This window comes from Serinus canaria, chromosome 1 (assembly GCF_022539315.1).
Source record: "Serinus canaria isolate serCan28SL12 chromosome 1, serCan2020, whole genome shotgun sequence".
In the NCBI taxonomy this organism is placed as follows: domain Eukaryota; kingdom Metazoa; phylum Chordata; class Aves; order Passeriformes; family Fringillidae; genus Serinus; species Serinus canaria.
Window position 1 is genome coordinate 30,401,765 of NC_066313.1, and position 15,584 is coordinate 30,417,348.

The 15,584-nt window shown below is 40.1% G+C and overlaps 1 protein-coding gene across 3 annotated transcripts in view; it reads right to left on the bottom strand.

Moving 5' to 3' along the window:
- TENM4 (teneurin transmembrane protein 4) overlaps nucleotides 1-15,584 on the bottom strand; it is a 593,501-nt gene that overhangs the window by 302,660 nt on the left and 275,257 nt on the right. The gene's annotated exons all lie outside the window — the stretch shown is intronic.

Below are 15,584 nucleotides of genomic sequence, written 5' to 3' on the forward strand. Positions count from 1 at the left end.
CCTCGGTAGCTCTTGTCACCCTCCCTCTGGTCAGCTGGCAATGACTCTTGGAAACAAAGCCCAGAACAAAAATGATGCAATGTGCTTCTTCTTTAGAGTGGCCAAATTATTCTTCAAAGACATAGGACCAGATTTTCCAATGGTACAAACTGTTCTTGGCTCACTAGAAATGTGGCCACAGAGACCAGCATCAGATAAGGATGTGGCCACCTGTTCTTCTGTCCTTGGTATTCACTCTGTACTGGACACTGGTGAGGCCGTAACTCGAATCCTGTGTTCAGTTTTGGGCTCCTCACTACAGGTGCTGGAGTGTGTCCAGGGAAGGGCAATGGAGGTGGTGAAATGTCTGGAGCACAAGTCTGCTGAGGAGCTGCTGAGGGAGACAGGGGTGTTTAGCCTGGAGAAAAGAAAGTTTAGCCCTCTCTACAGCTGCCTGAAAGGAGATTGTAGCCAGGTGGGGGTTGGTCTTTTCTCACAAGTAACATCTGACAGGACAAGGGGAAATGTCCTCAAGTTGTATCAGGGGAGGTTTAGATTAGAGATGAGGAGAAATTTCTTCATGGAGAGGGTTGTCAAGCTTTGGAACCAGCTGCCCAGGAAAGTGAAGGAGTCACTGTCCCTGTAGGTATTTAAAAGATATGTAGATGTGGCACCTGGGAAATGGTTTAGTGGTGAGCTTGGCAGGGCTGCATTGGTGGTTGGACTGATGATCTCAGAGGTTACATTTCTCCCCTTTCCATCCTTAAATGGGAATTTCACTAAGATTTATCTTGAGTTAAAATTCTCTGCTACATAGTGACTGCTCAGAGTAGGTTGTTCACAGAATTTGGGAAGTGCTACCTCTAACAGGGGTTTCAGCTGCAGGAATGGATTTTTGGGTCACACAACCCAGGGACTAAGTAATGATTGCTGGCTTTTCACCCACTTTTCTCTTGTGCTGTTGCAGAAATCAAGCCTGAAAGACAAACCTCTATTTAAAGCCTGATTTTGATGTTGACAGAGCAGATTTCCATTCAAATGGGAACCAAAATGGAAGCATCCTCTTGATCATGAATCTGTAAAAACAACTGGTATCCATCTTTGTGCTGCTGAGTAATTGATCGCTTGCTCAGTGCACAGGGTGTGAGCTCTGAATTTTGGCTGGTAAGGATAAAAAGGCCAAGGATGGGAGGGAGGAAAAGGAGGGAAAAAACAACAAGAAACTCCTCACAAGAAGGTGGTTCAAAATACCAGAGCAGAATGGATATTAGTGAGAAATTCTCCCTCTTGTGGTTTTCCTGGTCTAAAGAGAAGGTGGATATATTTTATGTCATTGTGTGCTGCATGTTTCTGCCCTCCCCTGCAACTTGCTGCAACCTTTCAACCATGAGACATTCTCAATTATATGCGTACGTATGTGTGTGTGTATATATATATACATATATATATATACACACACATACACACACACATGTACACATGCATCTATATCTATATTTAATCTATATCTATATCCATATCTATATCTATACATATATACTCCTGTGCATGTTTGTGTGTATATATATATATATATATATACACACACACACACATATACATATATATATATTAACATTGATCTACAGATTCTGAGATAATTTAGAAAGTGCAATAAATATTCCTGAGTGGAATATAAATTAATTCTTCTGACTCAGAAAAGTTAGTAACATGTGGTTTGTAAAAGTCTGCACATTGTTAAGGAAAGTAAGTTCTCTGTGCCAAACCTCCCACATATCTACCGTGTGGAAACAGGGAAGAAAATGTAGTGACCCAAAGACCCTAAGCTGGTTTTCTGAGGTTGATGAAAAAGCTTCTCTAAATGTTCATACAGAACTTTCAAGATTTAATATATTTATATATTCAATATATACATATTGTAGTATGCTTCGATATATCATATAGATACATCTTCATAAAAATACATTAAATAGATAATAAATATTTATATATTTAATATGTATTTCAAACAAGATCTATTTTTTTATTTGTTCCTGCACTTGGCATCAACAGGATTGCCTGGGCTCAGCTGGTCTGATACTGTCACCTATTAAAAAGCACCGTTTAAAGAAAGGTGATTGAATAGCTTTATAAATAAAATGCTGGACTGGCATCATTGAAATATGATATGTGAACAAGAAAAGTACACAAAGCCCCAGAGTAGGTAGGATCAAATAACAGACAGCATATTGTCTCTGTTTTCAAGTGTTTTGAAAAGGACAAACCAACCAGGATGCTGGGATAAGGCTTTGATCCTCTCTTTGTAACAGTGCTATGCTTTTAAGTCCTTTTTTGAGTGGCAAACCACTCATGAGTTAAGAAAACACCACAGTGCAGTCCAGCATGGAAAAAACCCCACTACCCACAAGAAGATATAAATAATTCACTGTTGTAGAGAAAGGCTCTGGTACTACAAGGTAAACTTGATGAGAGAGTCATACAGATATATATAAACAGAAATACACACATACACACACACACACATATATATATTTTTATATATAATATATAAAAGAAATATAAACATGAAGATTTTATTCAGTAGTAACAGTGGTGCTAACAAAAGGAAGCACCCACCTCTCTGGGTGTTCCAAGATGCTAGAAAAGTGTGTAAAATGCTCTGCAAAAACCCACATGTTTTAGTTACAAAGCCCAGAATACAGCCCAGGAAATCTGGCCTCATAGAATAAAGACAATTTAGATGAGACGAGCTCCTGAGCCACACACACACACACACACACACGCTGGACAAAGGAAAGCACATTCCAGCAGTGTTTCTCAAGGGTCTTGAAAGGCTGATGAGTAAACAAAGAAGATACAGTGAAGGACAGCAGTGGTTCTTTCACCTTCATGTTAGACTTGACTGAAAGAGAAGAAAAAGCTCTAACATAGGAAGATTTCTAAGAACTCATCCCCATGATACCTGATGAGTTTTTTCAGGATAACTGTGCTTGTGCAGCATCTCCTGCAGCAGACAAGTGCCTGCACGCAGACCCTGCAAAGCAGACAGGGAACAAAGGCCGTGCTGCTAGCAGCAAGGGACACCTGTGGAGTTATTGGCAGAATCACAGCATGGTTTGGGTTGGAAGGGACCAACCAAAGTTTCAACACCCCTGCCATGAGCAGGGACATCTTCCACTAGACCAAGCTGCCCCAAGCCCCATCCAACCTGGTCTTGACCACCTCCAGGGATGGGTTATCCACAGCTACTCTGGGAATGCTTTGCTTCACTGCACACTGAGTAAAGAATTTATTCCTAGTATATAATCTAATTCTCTACTCGTCTAGTTTAAAGCCATTCCTCCTTTCCTACCACTATCTGCCCACGTAAAAAGACAGGAATTATTAGAAATACTGGAAGATGTTCTAAGGTCTCCCTGGAGCCTTCTCTTCTCCAGACTGTACAATCCCATCTCTTTCAGGAAGAACCAGCAATAAATTTCACTAGTCCTGTATTTGCATTCTAAGTCTGTGTACTCTTTCCCCTTGCACAGAGAAGTGTAGATGCTACACTTTTACAAGGTGTTTAATCACATCAATGGCTAAAGACAAACAAAAAACCCTGCCCTAAAACAAGCAGCTGGGGTCTTTAACACTGTATTGATCCTTGCTGTTCCCAGAAATACTGTGAGCTGGAGCATCAGGAAAGACAGAATTCTTATTTGCTACATTTTTAATGGCATGGAAATTTTTGGAACTTTATCTCTGTGGGGCAATACATTAGGCACTTCTCTATCAGCCCAGCAATGTACTGAATGCAAACCTTTTAATCAGTAGAAATGGATCATGGCTAATTGACATGATGAACAGGAATAAAAGAATCTTGTGCCTTTTTGGTTTGTTTAATGATATTTTCCTGAAAGCCTGGATTGTGTAACTAGAGAGCACACTCACTGGGCTGTGGACTGCCCTTTATAACTGAGTGTATCAGACTCAACACAGCAGGACCCTGATAATTGCTTGAGGGCTTGAGGTGATACTGAAGGAAAAGCCATCACTGAAGTGCCAAACACAACAATTAACATTTGAATTATTTACAGACTACAGGTGGGCTATCCATATGTGTCCATCCATATACTCATAATCTGCTTGGTCTAGCATTCTGAAACAGAGTTCTCTGTAGAGTGGAAATGCTGCATCCATGGAATAAATTCCCATGCCAGCTGAAATTTGGATTCAAATCTGAAATGGAATTACTGCACAAGGAAATTAGGGATTGGCATTTGGAGTCGCATCATCATTGTTAGGGCAGAAAATGATATACCTTCTCTCTGCAATAAGAGTGGAGAGGATCCCTCTGTCCCACGGGCTGAAATCATTGAACTAGCATCTCAGTATTCAGCCTCTGACTTTTGAACAAGAAAACAAAACTTCAGCTGAAAGATTAAAAGTAAGAATGTAAGGAAGGACCAACAAATCTTTAATCAGTGTGTGGCCATTTCTAAACCCCTACTAAAGAAGTAGAGTGGAAAAACCCCAACAGCAGTTCAGGGTAACTGTGCAGTGAAAAGCGTTCAGCTATTTACCTTTCGAGGGCTGTTGATCTGGGGGAGCAGCACAAGAGGTAATCTCACCCTAGTTGATAGTATAGTGATATCAAAATCTTCTGAGCATTGAAAGCATAGAGACATGAAAGGCCTAAATATCACGTCCATCATCCATCTGTGGTTTTATCGGGCACCAATCATCATAGTAACCCCACAAATCCCCTAGCACTCCCTTGGAACCATCCAGGTCTGCAAAAAAAGCCTAAGAACACAACCATCATTTCCCAGCACAGCTCACAAAGCTCTGCATCATTAACCATCAGGTAATGACCAAATGCTAACTGCTTCATTCCCCTGAAGTATGGGAAGGTTGTTTCAAACAGCTGAATGCAGTGCTTGGAAACAACAGCCCCACTGAAGAGGCCTGTTAATGAATGATTTATTAGGCAGCAGCTTTCGTTGGGATCATTTCTTAATTAACAGCCACTAACTAGTTGATGTCTGAAAAAGAAAAAAAAAGCCTAAATATGTTGATTTAATTTTTTTTAAATTAATTAAGCCTGAGATTTTGAAGGCTGTTGATGTACCAGTTCTCCTTCCATACTAGAGCCATCCCAACAACAACTGGCCTGAACCATGTGAGATGTGATCTGTGTTGTTTTCTCCTTCCACATTTTCATGGAGGCACAGGGCTGCTAAAAGCAGTTCAGTCTCTTTACTGTCCTACTGAGATCCCTCTGCCACAGTTTGCCACAAGGACCTGCCTTGCACGCCCATTGTTCTGCCTGCCTTGCTGTGTGTGGGCACAAAGAAAACTAGGTTATTTATTTTCTCTCTTTTGAATTGCATTTTACCCTTTACTTCCCTCTGAAAATTACTGATCCAAGAGCCAGAACAGGAAAATAGCCCTGTGCAGAGACCACATCAGCCACATCAACTCGCATGGGCAAACACATTTTAAATCATTTTGGTGTTGTTTGCTTGTGGCTTCTTGTACCAGCCCTGGAGAGATGCACAGGGAGATATCTGCTGCAAAAGGAGAAACTGAAGAATTGCTTTTGCTTTAGTCCTCTCCTTTTTCTATTGCCATGCTGGTTATGTCTGGTGGGAGCAGCTCTGCAGCCCCTCATCCACACTGTGTGCAGTTTTAGTGCATCTATATCTGGATGCAAGTGATTTTTACAGGGTCATGCCATGATGCAGGAGCAAAGCAAAGAAACAACTGAGAATTCCTGATATGTCTTTCATAACCCAGCTAGATATAAATCCCCTTACTTCCTGGGAAAGGGCAAAAGAGGATTTAAATTCCTCTTTGTACAAAGGAGAAGGAAAGATACAGTACAAGAAGGGTTGTTGAACAGTGGGGTAATGCAGAACAACAGGACTAAAACTAGAGGCCATTGCAATCCTATGAAAGGAAGTGAAAGGATTTTGGAGCTAGGACAGCAATGTAGGATTTCCCTACCTGAAGGGCAGCCAGGTTTAATGTAGGCTGGGGAAACTGGAAACTGGAACTGGAGCAAAGTGTGTCCTGAGGCAAGGAGGGAGGTCTGGATTTGTGTGAGCCTGAGTTTTCAGAGGTGACTCAGCTCTGCAGCATCAGCAAAGATGGGAACAAACGGTGTATTTCTGCTCTCCCTCAGATACAACCTAAATATGCTCAGCAGAAAACACTGATCTTGCTGTAACTGTGACACTTTTTTACTTAAAATAATGCTTCTTTTCTTTTCTTATCTTGGGGTGTGAAACAAACTTCAGTTCTTGCCTGGACCTTGCTCCAGCACAACTGAAAAATGCCTGGCAGACTTATCAGTTTACATATGCTAATATGATGAATTTTCAATATGCTCTAGATGAAGCAAGTTTTGCAATGAAAAAAAAAAAAAAAAGAAAGAAAATAATCTATTTTCAATGACATAGGAAAATCACTTTCCTTTCACTTTCCTTTGTAATAATGAAAAAAGGTCATAAATAAGTTCTACTTCACTGTTCTTATCTGTCACATTGCACAGAGTTATGCAAATACCAGGACATTCGAAGCACAGCATTTACTAAGTCTGTGAAATCAGTACAGACCTGAAGGTATTTTTTTTCTGTATTTCTTCATCGTCCTCACAATGGTGTTTGGTGATGGCAGTGGTGATGGCAGGGGTGTGAGTTTCTTGGCAAACGTCAAATAACTTAGAAAATTTAATTCTTACTAGTTCTCAAAGGGCCTTAAACTTTTCAAAGCCTCAGATGTTAGACAACTTCACAGTGAGTGCTTTCATCAAGCTTCAACTTACCCTGGCAGTGAGATAATGAACAATTTAAACAAAATGAATGAGAAAATTAAAATTAACAGTCCAGAAAACTCTAAATAATGAGGGAACAGCCTCTGATGAGTTAGAAATAGTCAAGCTTTTTGAAGAATTTTAAGTATTTGGCTGTATGTGTGTATATAAAAATTCATAACCTTGTTCATAATAATCATTATTGCTCTATGATCTTGAGAGTTAGACAGACCCAATGCCACATACTGGCAATAATCTCTCTTCTGTTTATGGCTGCTCTCTGGAATAACATTCATGAAGACGCAGGAAAATTATTTGCATTAATTGAATGAATCCAACTATCATTTACATCTTCTGCAGAAACAAATTTTTTATGATCCTTGTCATTTACTGACTCATGCTAGAGTCTGAGCAGGTTGAAGACAGGGTCATTAAATCCCTTCACATACGATAGAATGCTCTGAAAGAGCCTCTTTAAAGTGACCCAGGAGTGTCTACAGACAAATCGCTACCTATGCAGCTACTTTTCTAGCTGAACAAAGTGTCTAGAAAAGCCATGCTCAAGATCAGAAAGAAAAGTCAAGAACAATGTGTGTTTGATGGAAAGGAAATAAAGAAACACTGAAATGGCATAAAGAAATGTCATCTCCATTCTCATTTAGCTTATTTCATCTATTGTCATCTGAACTTCTCTGCAGAACACAAGAAATATACAGCATTGTTTGTTCACGAGTTGTCTCCAGGAATTTCAGATGCAGAGGATAGCAGAATGTGGATATAACAAGCCTAGTTTACAGCTCCCCTATCAACTTAACAACACTATGAACTGGGATGGTGTCCAAAACTCAAATGCTCCTCGCAATTAGGCAATGAGAGATACCAGCTCCTATAGACAGTGCCATGGCTTGAATCCTATTGTTCTGAAGCTTTTACAATAGATTTCTGACTCTTAAAAACCTCATGCACACCAAAAGAACCCAAGGAAAGGTGATTATCAGACAGACCTAGCAGATGTTTGTAAAAACGTTTAGTTGCAACCCCAGCACTCGTGTGGGGCTTGCCAACAATTGCTCAGAGGTTTAAGAATGCAGACGGAATCTGGACTAAGTCAGTGTCTATGGCTATGGAGGCAAAAAATTCAAATGGGTGTTTTCATCTTATTTCAACAAAAGGTAGTTTAACCTCATGGAAAATGAATGACTGCAAATCTAATACATGATTTTTCCTTCCACACCACCCTGGGTCTGCAAAATAAGTCTGAGTTTGTGAATCCTCCCTTTTCTTCCCCCATAATCCGTGCTACTTGAGCCAGATCCTCAGCTAATTTGGTAGGGCATAAGGTACCCCAAGAGCTGTTGACTTAAAAATAAAAAAGTCAGACTTGATTCTCTGCTTTTTTGCAACATGAGAAATCATTGATATTGGTACAAAGTGAGCTGAAATGGTAAAGAATGCTCCTATATCAAGCTGAACTTTTTATATCAACTCTGAACCTGATTGTTACTAATTTGCAGCTTGTTAAAGAAGTGAAAAGTTTGCTCCTATATGGGTTTTTTCCATAGCACCAGAAGAATCCTTCAGAAACAAGGCTGCTTCCTATTCAATGTTAACTTTACACATGGGAAGCCTGATCATGTGCCATTAAAGTCAATAGGATTTTTATCACTGACTGTAATGAGCAAACCGTCAGTCTATATGCTTTTTTCTCTCCCATCCACTCGGTTCCTAAGTTTCTCATTATCTTTATTCAAATGACTTTTCCCTGATTTTCTGTACTTCCTTTCCCTTCAAGTTTTGTGCCATCAATACCCCACATTCAAAATCAGTGGTTCAATAGGAGCCGTTGTGATTTTGTCCTTTAAAAATGCAGCTAACATATTATTTTGCCACATTTACAGACAGAACTGGATAGGTTGTAGAGCTCTCAGCAGAGTCCCTTTGGAGGCTTGGTTGCTATTCAAATAAAATTGAACGGGGCATGAACATGAGTGAACTAAAAGCTATCAAACCCAATGTAACACAGCTGGAGAGACCAGCTTGGCAAAATGTTGAATATCCTATGCTCTTGATGATTAAATGAACCATAAAGGTTTTTGGCACCTTTTAGCATCAAGTCCTGATCTTGCAGGGAGCTTCAGCTATGCTTAAAATTAAGGTCTTGCCAATGACACCAACAGGTTTTTGTTCCAGATTCATGACATCTAACTAGAGACACTTCACTGAAGCAGAGATGAGATAAGCAGTGGTTCTCAGCCTCACTGGAGAAGCAAAGGCAGCTCCTGGATGTTTTCTCTGTTTAGGCAGTAAAACTGTTGAAGTGCTTTACATGGTGTGAATACTTATAAAAAATGGTGATGGTAAAAGGACAAGCCCAGATGATCTCAAACAACCTCTCAAGGTCCTTAAACAGAACTTTCCTCCCTCTGCTGTTGTACAAGTATTAGATCCCAAAGCACATACGGACACCAATATATCAGGAACTCAGAAAGTTGCATCAGCATAACACAATAAAACACTTCAGTGTCAGATAGCTTATATACAAAAAGATTGCATCAATCTGGCATAAACAGGGTCAAAATTCTTTGTAATTAAGGAAAAGAAATACTTTGGCATAGAAACAGAAAAACCAGAAACCCAAGCCTGCATGCGATCTCATTTTCTGGCAGGTTGTTCTTATCGGTGGAAGGAAATGATCTAATTATTTTATGGACAGTGTTTGTCCCTGAAGACCACAGCCTGGAACTTGGGGGGAAACAGTCTATCTGAAGCAGGTCATGTTTTTCATACACTAAGTGAGTTCTGGTATCAGTGAAATGATTTATATGAACTAAAAATAATGCTTACCAAGGCTGATAGGCATCCAAAACCTACCTATGGCAGAGGAAATGAGGACAATCAGCTCCAAAGACTCTAATTATAGGGTTTTTTCCAAGTTTGTATAGATGAAAAAGCAACCAGTCCCCTAAAGCCCTTTTCCTTTGTGGTCAGTGAATGAGAAGACATACCTCTTTTTGGATATGTGTTCTTGGGGGGACTCAGAAACTCAGTTCTGCCCTTTTAAACAGCCTCCATGTGCTCAAAAAGGGCAGCCAGAGGCCACATTTTTCTAGTGTTGTTGGCAAAAACAGACTTGAAGTTTGACAAAAACATGAGAATCCAGCATAAGGGATGGACTAGTGTCTGGCTGCTTGTACCTCTAGCTTGCTTTCAAATTTCTCAATACATTTATCTTCATCACTCAGTTAATGTGTCTAAATCCTCAGTTCCTTATTTTTTCTCATCAGGGCTTCCAACAGTTCTAGGAATGGAGATGACTGATGAACTAACAACCAGTGTGTCACATTGTCTCTTAGCCTTAAAGGATAAGGTAACAAAATAATTTTCAAAGGAGTGGAAGAACTTAAGAATTTTTTTCTTTCTTGAGTTTATCTTTTTTTATTGCTCTAACTTGAACCCAAAAATCATTGCTGTGCAATTTGTGGACTGTCATGAACCATGGGTGGTTCTTGTTCTGATTTTGGCTTTCTAGGATGCTCTGGAAGCTTGTTCTGGCTTAGGAACTGCTGCATATTCCTCTTTTGTGCTTTCTGCTCTTATGCTCTGCCTGGACACTGACTGATTATTTTAGCAGAGAAATCAGTATTTCTAGGGTATGGAGGGCATGGGATTGTGTTAAACAGGTTTAGGCTGTGGGGTCAAAGCTGGCACTATGGAAATTACTATGGAAATTAAATGAAATTTCACTGAGCTCTCAAAGAACTGAAATCAAAGGTATGTGTCCCTTCCCTGATAAAAATAATAAGGAGCTGATCTTTGACCTCTATATATGACAGGAACTTCCTTTAGTCCATTTTCACTTGTGTTGGCATTTATAGAGTCTGACTTCAACAAAATACCTTCCTCATTTTTCAGCTCTTTCTTTGTATTTATAATGACTTCTTCTCATCCTACCTTTCAAAGCCTTGACAAACACTTGCATATTTAGCTTCTCATTGATTCTTTGGGTATTATTAGACCAAATTTAACACTGAATAAAATAAAATGAACTCCAGAACATTTAGTAAGTCAGCTTCCCAGCTTGGATAAGACGGCAGGAGTCCTGACTCCTCGGCTGTTATTCTAACCACTAAACCACATTCCCTTCTCTTGCCTTATGTCTTCTGGGAATCATCCATCAAATAACTTTCCTGCATTTCCTTTTATTGCTTCCCAGGTAATGTTTATTGCTTTCAAAATAACTAATCATTGGTTGGGCTGTGCTTAGATGCAATTAAAAGAATATTCCACACCCCCCTCTTAAAATGCAGAGCATCTCTGAGGTTCAAAATCATCTGAGTTTTATGACTCTGTTTTATTACTTTCCAAATATACAATGCTCATATAAAAGGTAATTGGATCTTTACAAGAATGCCATTTTCTAATCTTCACCAATGAAGGAAAATTATCATCATGTAGCAGAATATTATGTTTCAATTGTTTTGCTCTCTTATCCCATGTCAAAAATTTTGAGGGCAAATGCACAATATAAATACTAAGCCATCACTACTGCACAAAATGGTCTTAAGGGGTGATGATAATTCTGTTAAACAGGGAGTATCAAGGATGAAGGGATAAGACAAAAATATAGAGATAGGATAGCCTGAAGTAATAGAGAAAAAAATACAATAGCAAGTGTTTAGTTTAAACTCTTATTATATAGGAAAACTAAGAGCCATGTTTTGCCTCAGTTCTTAAAGTACATAAAATCACAGAATTATTTAAGTTGAAAAAGACATCTAGGATCATCAAGTCCAACCATTAACCCAGCACTCCCAAGTCCACTACTGAACTACATCTTTAAGTGCAATGTCTCCATGTCAGTGTCTCCAGGGACACTGACTCCACCACTTCCCTGGGCAGTCTGTTCCAATGTTTAACAATCCTTTTTTGTGGAGAAATTTTGCCTAATATCCAATCTCAATCTCCCATGGCACAAATTGATGTAATTTCCTCCTAATTTCTCATCTGTTACTTGGGAGAAGAGACCAACCTCCATCTCACTACTGCCTCCTTTTGGGCAGCTGTCCATGGCCAGGCAGCTCTACCCCATGGAGGCACACTGGAATCCTCTATTTGCTTTAGTACTGGAGTAATTTGAAAGTGGTTTCAACAGCCACCAAACACAAGAAGAAACACACCACATCAGGGGTGATAGCTTGGTCCAGGAGTCAAAAAGTGTAAGAACAGTAGTGTGTTTACTAAAAAAAAAAAAAAAAAAAAAATTAGCTGTTTTAGTGTCAGGCTTCATCCTCAATTGGTCTGATTTTCTGAGGAGCTGAAAGTCAGATCAAGCCTGGGGCTCAAGCTGAGGCCATTTTTAGAAATATAAAGCTGTAATGAAGCCCCTGTTGCATTTCCCTGTGTGTGAGGTGGGGACAATAACCTCTTTTGCTGGCAAGTGTTGCAATTCCTTTAGGACGAGGATTGTTCCTTAATGTGAAATGAGCAGCACTTTGCCCAGCAGGGCTCTGACTTTTTGTTGAATGCCTTGAATTTGCAGCTAGGCAAAAATACACAAACTGAAAGGATAACAGTACTTGGGTAGGTTAATTTCAAGCTACTTTCAAATTTCCCTTGCCACTGTATTCCTGTGGTGAATGCAGAGATATCGTTTCTGTCTGGGATAGTTTGCAATTAAGAAAGCCCTCTGGTCTCCTGCATGGGAAACAAGCCTTCAAACATGGCTTGTCTGTGATCCACTCCCACTTCCATGGCTCTCAGCTCTGAGAACTGGCAGTGCATTACAACAGGGACTACTGGTACTTAGAAGTGACCTGCCTGACACAGCTCTCTCTGCCACATTTCACAGGACACTGTAGGTGTTGGATGACACAGAAATGAAAGACAAATTTGGGATTAAGAGGGATGTTTAAGGTCAACAACACCACCACTCAAATATAAGAAGCATTATCCCATGCAAGACTGCTCAGGACTGTCCAAAAATTGCTTATTTTCTTGTCTAATCTTCTAATCTGGAAGGAATTCCAGAACTCATTTTCTATACAGTTAGAAAATTTCTAGTTTCTTGTCTAAATTTTTTTTTGCATATTTTTAGTCATCTGTTCTTGTGCCAGCATCATCTTTTAGCTTAAAGACCACTGGTCCCTCCCTAGTATTTACCTGGTGAATATATTTAGAGTCTGCAATTTTATCATTTCCCTGCCTTCTTCCTTCTACCCTTCCTGTGAGAAATGAAACCCAGACTGGCTTTGCAGTAACCCCAAGCCTCCCCGGATTGTAGCCAACCAGATTGACAACTTTTTTTGGTTGCAGTTTAAATTTTTCTTTCTTGAATATGTACAACAGAATATAGGTGTGAGGAGGGAGAGAAGGTCAAAAAGTGTTATAGTACGTATTGCTGTGAAGAAAATGAAAGTCCAGAGAGAAAAAGAGATTTGAATATGTTGACACAAGAAGGGACTAAAGCAAGAGGAGATTTTGAGTGTCCTGATGCCAAGCGCACTACCTTCAAACACTCTTATTCATGGTATACCTCCCTCATAGCAAAGGGTTATTAAGGTGTGAGACACTTGGTTCTCAAACCCAGCATTTCACCCTGTGATCTTGTAAGTCTCATCCAATTTGTTCATGAAATGAAAATCTATCAGGAAAGCTCTGCTGTCTCTGCATATTAATATCAGCAAAAACTAGAGCATTCATTATCATCTTCCTTGCTTTTCCCCCTTGCCAAAAAGGCAGTTTGAAGGTTACACTTAAGGTCAGCCGCCATCCACATCTATTGGTTTATTCCCAGATTTTGAGTTATTGATATTGAGCTTGTCCAGGAAAGCAGTGCAGTACAACATAAGACTCATTGATAGCCTGCTGCTCTTTATGCATTTTAAAAAGATAATCTTACAGAGTAACATAAATTTTTAAGAGAACTTCAATGTCTTCCCACTGCCAATTCAAAGCTTTGCAAAACCTAGGGCCACTGTTTTATTTTAGTTTTACACTGTCTTTCCCAAAAAGTGATCTTAAATGGTCAAAGCAGGTTTCATTCTTTCTTCTTCTTTTTTTATTTTTTCCTTTCATTTCTCCTGAAGACAAAACAAATGTCCCACTGCACAGATATTCAGATAATTGACCCACTTGGATATGTTCCCTGCATATTGCTAGACTGTCTTTTAGCTTGCTGGGCGCCAGGAATGAAAACAGAATCATGGGCTCGTAGTATCAGCAGGGCTGTGACCTCTGTCTGAATGCTCCTTCCCCCAGCCATCTCACTGGTGGTCTTTGTTTCTTGCCTTTTCCTTAAAATTCACTTGAGAGACACAAATATGTCCCTGTACTTTGTTTTTCAGAACACCCACAAATTCACCAATGTTTTGCTTTTCATGCTCCTGCTTGCACATTTTGCCTCCTGTGTGTGTGTTTGGTTGCTGTGCAGTTCCCCTCCCTTTCCTGCCCTAATGCTGTTATAGGATATTGCTGTTTGCTAAGAAATGAAAGATGATATTTAAAAGGATGCTAGTACTAGGTTGACTGCTGTTGAATTTCAGAGTTGCTGGTACAAATACTGAATTGTATTACTTTCATGGTAACGCTCTCCCCAAAGGATTCTCCTCTTGCCTCATATGCTCAATCCCTGGTCAGTTCAGATCTGATTGCTCATCTATTAGATGCAATAATAGTATCGTAGTGTAGCTCTACACTGCCTTTCATCTCATGTGTTTTGCAGAGTCTGGGCAGCTGTTGTAGAGAAACAGGTGGAAAGCTGAGTGTGGAGGCTCTTTCTAAAGTAATTTCGGTTGACATATATTTAGTGAACCCATCCTGCTGATAAAGAGGTACAGTGTGTATTATTTAAGTGTATATATACACACAGCTAATTAAAATGACAGCACTGGCACCAGTGGCCAGCTGGGACAGATCTCTTTCCACAGCACCTTTCTTCATCAGCCCCCCCCACCTTCCCAGGCTGGTCACCAAGGAGTGTTCACCATCACTGCTCTTTCAGGACATGATTTTCATAGTCTCATGATGACTGGGGACGTCTGTCTGCACACAACTTGGGAATTTGGCAGTGTTTTATGAAGTTGCCACTTCATAAAGTGGCAACTATCTGCTCTGATGTATTGTCAGCAACCCAAGTGCAAGTCATAGGAGGAAGGATGCTGTTTGCTCAGAAATAAGTTGCAAATGTGGCAACTGCAATAGCTATATTACTGGAAGTGTAAAAGAAGATGGAAACCAGAGCAAAAGGGATGTGATTTTGGAGGGTAAAATGGTAACTCAGAGAAGTACCTAGAAAGTCAGAATGTATCTTCTTTGCTTAGCACAGCTGAACTTGGGACACCTCTGGGAACTGGGCCAAAACACACACACACACACACACACACACACACACACACACACACACACACACACACACACGATATAGCACAGTGTCCTATCAGGATATTACCTGACACATTTAAAGCAAAACTAACTGATCTGGGCACTACTTGTGTCTGTTATTCTGCTGAACGGCTCTCGTGACACCAAAGTAAGCTTAGGGGCACTGGGCGAAGCAGTCCTATAGTCCAGGACCAAAGCCCCTAGCAGATCTTTAATTTTCTCAAACCCAAAAAAGCAAGTTTTTGGCCTAGAAGACAGATCCTGAAGCCTGATGAGCAAGAAGGGGAATTCAGGTGAAACTATGACAGCAGTGAGCAACTGTACGAGGGAGAAGGTTGTCTTTTTTCAGTGCTGAGGTAGTACCAGCACAGTCCCCAGTACAGATACAATGATCTCCATGGGCTGTAATTTCCTCTTCCAGTAGAGG